Source organism: Oryctolagus cuniculus, chromosome 5 (genome assembly GCF_051225735.1).
Source record: "Oryctolagus cuniculus isolate XC-2025 breed Fujian yellow rabbit chromosome 5, ASM5122573v1, whole genome shotgun sequence".
In the NCBI taxonomy this organism is placed as follows: Eukaryota; Metazoa; Chordata; class Mammalia; order Lagomorpha; family Leporidae; genus Oryctolagus; species Oryctolagus cuniculus.
In genome coordinates this window covers 2,638,435-2,644,847 of record NC_142871.1, presented here as the reverse complement: position 1 = coordinate 2,644,847, position 6,413 = coordinate 2,638,435, and positions in this window count along the sequence as shown.

Sequence of the window (6,413 nt, the reverse complement as noted above, 5' to 3'; positions counted from 1 at the left end):
GGCCACACCTGCTCGTTTTTACTTTCTGTTGGAGCAGAATCCCTTTTTCCACTCTTTCTCTTTCAGTCTGTGGGTATCTTTGTTGTTGAAGCGTGTTTCTTGCAGTCAGCAAATAGATGGGTCTTGTGCTGTAATCCATTCAGCCAGTCTGTGTCTCTTTATTGGAGAATTTGGACCATTTACATTCAAGGTTATTATTGATAAGTAACAATTTGATCCTACCATTTTTCCATAAGTAATCCTACTGTTTGCTTTGAATTTCCTTTGTACCTTTACTAGGAGATATTCTGCCTTTGCAGTCTTTCATGACCATGACTATCATTCTCTATTTCTGTGTGTAGCACATCCTTGAGAATAATTTGTAAGCCTGGATAAGTGGTGACAAATTCTTTCATTTCTGTTTGTTTTGGAACGTCTTTATTGCACCTTCATTTATAAACGAGAGCCTTGTGGGGTACAGTCTTCTGGGTTAACAGTTTCTTTCCTTTAGAATTTGAACTATGGCTCTCCATTCTCTCCTAGCCTGCAGCGCTGGCCCCCAGAATTAGCATTATTAAAACGTCCATCCTGGGGCCAGCACATAGTGGGTAAAGCTGTTGCCTGCAGTGCTGGCATTCCATATGGGTGCTGGTTCTAGTCCTGGCTGCTCCACTTCAAATCCAGCTCTCTGCTATGGCCTGGGAAAGCAGTAGAAGATGGTCCAAATCCTTGGGCCCCTGCACCCATGTGACAGACCCAAAAAGAAGCTCCTGGCTTCAGATCAGCTTAGCTCCAGCCCTTGTGGCCAATGGTGGAGTGAACCATCGGATGGGAGACTTCTGTGTGTGTGTGTGTGTGTGTATAACTCTGACTTTCAAATAAATAAATAAACCTTTTTAAAAAAGTCCACTCTACCCACAGAAATTTACAAATTCAATCTAATCCCCATCAAAGTACCAATGGCATTCTTCCCAAACCTAGAAAACACATCTTAGCATTCATGTGGAATCAAGAAAGATGGTTAAAAGGCAAAAAAAATTTTTTTGAACATAAAAAACAAAATTCAGGCATCCTGTTACCTGATTTCAAAACATACTACAGAGTTATAGAAACCAAACAGCATGACACTGGCATGAAACTGGACTACAGATGTTGGAATCAGAATAGAGTTTCCAGAAATAAGTTCGGGCATCAACAGTCACTTGCTACTTGACAAAGACATAGAAACCTCCATCAGAGAAAGGACAGGCTCTTGGTCGAATGGCGAAGGAAAGACTGGAATCCTCAGGTGACTGAACTTGATCCTGCGCACACATCCGTCTCTCGTACAAAAACCAGTTCACAATGGGTCAGCTACCCAAGCATAAGACCTGAAATTCTAAACTTCCAGGGCAAAACAAGATAGATACTTCAAGCCATCAGATAACCAATGATATTTCGGATAAGACCACAAAAACAGAAATCGACAAATGGGATTGTATCTAACTAAGAAGCTTTGGTACAGCAAAGAAACAATGAAGGGTGGACAGAATGGGAGAGAACGTTTGCAACTCTTCGTCTGACGAAGTGTTAACCTGCTGAATGCATAAGAAACTGGGGAGAGGGGGACTCCTGAGTACAGGCCAGCCACAAACCACATACACTCAACACTGTCACGAATTCCTTTACAAAGCACCTGAGAATCAAGTCAGAGTTGCTGTGGAGGATTAACCCACTGCACTACAGCGCAGAATTAGCATTAAAATATCCCTCCTGGGGCCAGCGCTGGGGCCTGGAAAACTGTTGAGAGGGGAATTTAGACTTCAGCCGCCTTGCTGTTTTGTCATCATATTCAGAGATATTCCAGGATGCTATCTGCCACAAGTTCTCCTCCCAATAACAGAACCACCTGGAATCTGCCAAGGGTTCTAGTTCAAGGTCTTCAGCAAAGATGACTTCAGCCACTGGTCCAGAAAGCTGCGTGGCCATGGAGATCCGTGTGGTCGCCTCTGTCCAGTCTGTGCATGGCCGCAGCGCCGCAGCCCCAGGGTCCTTGGCTGGGAGCAGGAGAGGAGCAGGCGAGGGCACAAATCCGAGAAAGCGGGTTCTCGGGAGATCCAGCCAGGAGCACTAAGGAGGCCTGAGCGTCCAGGAGAAACTCCGTCACGCACACCAGGCACGCTCTGTTGCAGAACAAAACCGAGCAAACTGGCCCGAACCCTGCTTTCCACATCACCCTGAGAAAATCATTGAACCTGCTTGAGACTGTTTCTGCCTCGGTCGGGGGGGGCATTGTCGCAGCTCGTCCCTCACTGCCTTGAGGCTCAGCAGCACCCGCACCCGAGGATTCCGCCCCGTCACAGGCCCAGCCTCCAGGACAGGGGTCCCTGCCCCTGCACCAGCAACTGCTCTGTTTCTAATGAAGAGTCCAGGGAAGGCAAAGGCCAGCTCCAGGGTGGCGCTGTTTAAGATCCTGCCCCGCAGCCAGCGTCGCGGCTCACTAAGCTAATCCTCCGCCTTGCAGCGCCGGCACACCGGGTTCTAGTCCCGGTCGGGGCGCCGGATTCTGTCCCGGTTGCCCCTCTTCCAGGCCAGCTCTCTGCTGTGGCCCGGGAAGGCAGTGGAGGATGGCCCAAGTCCTTGGGCCCTGCACCCCATGGGAGACCAGGAGAAGCTCCTGGCTCCTGCCATCGGATCAGCGCAGTGCGCCGGCCGCGGCGGCCATTGGAAGGTGAACCAACGGCAAAGGAAGACCTTTCTCTCTGTCTCTCTCTCTCACTCTCCACTCTGCCTGTCAAAAAAAAAACAATCCTGCCCCGTTCCTGTTCTCAGGCGTAGAGACCCTTCCAAAGACACCACTACTTCTGCTGCTCTCATTGCTGCCTCCTACGTCTTCCCTCCCTTCAACCTGGCTTCCACCCGTGTTATGCCACTGGCTCTGTTATTGCCACCATCACTTTGGTTACGTTTCTGTCCCTATCTACTGAGAGAGACCCTCGCAGGTGACTCCCGCAGGGACCACCTTCCTCCTAGGCTCCTGCCAGGGCACTCCCGCTGGGTCCCCTTCTGTCTGGGTGCTGCCTCCTCCATCCTCTCCCTGGGTTTCTCCTCCCCTCCCTGTCCCTTTCCAGCCCACAACTCCCTCCACACTGCAACCCTGACTATCCAGCTGCCAGCCCAGCCAGCTCAACCCCAGCGCGTCCCCAAGGAAACTGAAACGTGCCCCCCGCACCAGCCTCCCTTACTCCATCCCACCATTCACCCAGGGGCTCAGACAGAAACCAGACACGGTGTGCAAGCCCTCCTTCTCTGAACGGTCACACCAAACTCCAGGCAAACCCAGCCGCTCGACTTGCACACAACCTGCCAAGATCCACCCTGAGCTGCCTGCCGCTGCTCCAACGTGGTCTTCCACGGAGACAAACAGCGGCACCCAGCAACATTCTGCACGCAAGTGTCCCTCAGCCTCACCCATCTCCTTTCCGCTTAGGGAGACCGTCCGTGGTTTCCTAAACTCTTCGTCACTTCGACCCCGCATGTCCCCCGGGCCCTTCGTCTCTCTCCAACCTCATCGCGACTCAGTCCGTCTCTCTCCCACCCACCCGCAAGGCATTCCGCCACGTCCTAGGCCGTGCTTAACTGGAGGGCCCTTTGCGAGTGCTGGCTGCCCTGCCTGGAATCTTCCTTCTAGACTGCTCGTCTTCGTAGCCCTCCGTGGGCTCTGTGTCTCAACAAAACTCCATAGGAAGGCTTTCCGTCCCCTTCTCAGCACCAGTGTGGGAACCCTCGGCCCTACAGCAGGCTCTTTGGGCTGAGCGCACACTGTCTTATTTCTCAGTGTGGGAGCACGTGGCACAACGCCTGCTAAATAGTAGCACTTAATAAGTAGAATAATTGCTAATAAACCCTCCACTGCATACTTCATGTATGGAAAATTAAACGGTATGGTTAGGCAAATGCAATTAAACAGCGAGATTGGAAAATGCTCTGCAACTGCAAAGTAAACTCCATCAGTCTTTTACCTGCTGAGCATATAGGAAGGGCCTGAAATTCACAGAAAGTGATGACTATGAAAAAAATGCATGGGTTTAAAAGTTATTTGCCCCAAAGTAAACTCATACTAGCTTGTTGTAACACGTCCGGGCAGGATCTAATCCAAGACACCCGGGAGGAGGAAGCATTGGTCTGGAAGAAGCCCCGGAGTCAGAGAACGTGAGTGTGGCGAGACCTGGAGAAATGCAAGCACCAGGTTTCCCGTGCAGCGTGCGTGGGAGGACGCCGACACCTCCAGGGCTCTACAGAGGCTGTGGGGACGGCGCAGGCGCAGACGCCGCCCTCTCAGGGAGGGGTGAGACGATGCTGGAGGTGGAGTTGAAGACGAAGCCTGCCACGGGAGACCACCCCTTCAGCTTGACCTTGCCCAGCGGGTTAGGGCAGCACCACAGACCTCCGGGTGCGTGTGGATGGCTGTCTGCTCCAGGAGTGCCAAACCCACACACCCGAGCCGGGCCCACACGAGCCGGGCTTCCCACGGGAGTTTGCAGGAGGGGGTCGGGATCCCGAAGCTTTGTCTGTGGAACGGTGACAGGAGACGAAACGCGGCTTTGCCAGGATGCTCCTGAAGACAAAGCAGTCGGAGCCGCCCAGAGTGGAGAGTGGACCAGCACAGGGGAAAGTGGACCGGTTGGGAGCCAAGGTCATGGCCACGGTTTCTGCAGATGCAAGGCCAGAGAACAGCATCAGGAGCGTTGGAGGGAAGTCAGCCAGGCTGAGGAACACAGGGAGCACCAACAGGGAGTCCACGCTCCTGCCCATGCCTCTCAGCAAACACAAAGTGGGGGAGGCAGCACTTGGAAGAATTCTAACCCACCCTACAGTCCCGACGCACCAGTGCACAAAAGGCGCAGTGAGGGGTTAGGTCCCGGACTCTCAGCCCTCGAGAGGCGGTGAACGGCCGGCATCGTGTCTTCTGCGGGGGGCTCACGCTGGAAAGCAATCGTTATCTTTCCGTCTCAGTTCTGCGTGCACACGCTGGAGCCCTCTGGTATGCTGGTGAGTGTTCACACACAAGCTGTTCCCTGATAGCCCAGCACGTGGAGGCGCAGAGGCTTGGCCCAGCAGTTCATACAGCCCCTGGACACACGCACCCCACGTGCAGAGCCTGGGTTTGCAGCCCAGCCTTGCTCCCAACGCACCCTGGGAGGCAGCAGGCGATGGCTCGAGTGCTGGGCCCCTGCCACCCACATGGGAGACTCAGACGGTGCTCCCGCCTCCTGGCTTTGGCCTGGGCGAGGGAACCAGCAGACGGAAGAAATCTCTCTGTCTCCGTGTGTGTGCATGTCTCTCTGCCTCCCAAATAAATGAAAACAGTGATTTTTCCAAGTAGGAATTGCAAGGCGGGCACTGCAGTGCCACAGGCAAAGCCACTGCTTAGCACACCCGTACGGGAGGCTGGCTCAACGCCCACCTCCTCTCCTGACCCAGTTTCCTGCGACAGAGTACCCCGGGAGGCAGAAGTACTGGGCCACTGCCCATCCCGGGGAGACCAGGGAGGGGTTCCTGGTTCCCGGCTTCAGCCTGGCCCATCCTCAGCTGTTGCCGGCATTTCAGAAATGAACCAGCGGAAGTATGATTTCTCTCCGTCTCACACCTGCCTTTAAAATAAATAAAAAGGAAGCTTTTTAAAAAGTAACTAAAATATAAAATAATTTTTGAAAGCCCTGGAGTTTTATTTCTTGCCGTTCTCACGGAATGGGAGCAGCCAACGTGCCCTGTCTTCCTCGGCTTTCGTACGCGACCTCGTTCTGGAAAACAGGTAACGTTACCGAAATGGGAAAATAGGGCTTCCCCGTCCCGCTTTGTCACGTGAAATAGTAGGAAAGCTCGGGCGAGTGAACGCTTGTGCGGATCCCCCTTCTGCGGCGAGCGGGGGCGCCCCCTGGCGGCCGCAGCGTGCGTCTGCGCGGCCACGCTGCCAGTCCGAGTTGCAAGAATCACCTTAGTTAGAGGAAGGAGCCCGCCTCTCCCTGCGCACAGCGACCGCCGGCAGCATTAAGCGCTAGACCAACAATGTTTTCTTTGCTGAGAGACTCGCCGATCGCCAAATAGTTGCCCAGCAGAGACGAGCAAAGCGACAGACAGATCCCAGCACTGGGGGTGAGTGCCCTAGGGAGAACGGTGGACCTCAGCAGGGGAGATGTGGGAGCCGTGTAGGACGCAGGCCTGGGAGGGCAGCACAGGGCGAGGCAGCCACTGCGACCCCGACCCGCGGCCCGGGAGACCGCTGCAGGGGGCCGGGCACAGAGGAGAGCCCACTCACCAGACGCCAGCATCCCCTGGCTACGGGAGGATCCACGTCAGCCCAGATGAGGAGCGCACACCGAGACCTGGAGAACACAGAAGGAGCTCGCGTGGTCTGCGCAGCCCTGAGCACAGGCTGTGGCCAGGTGCGGCCA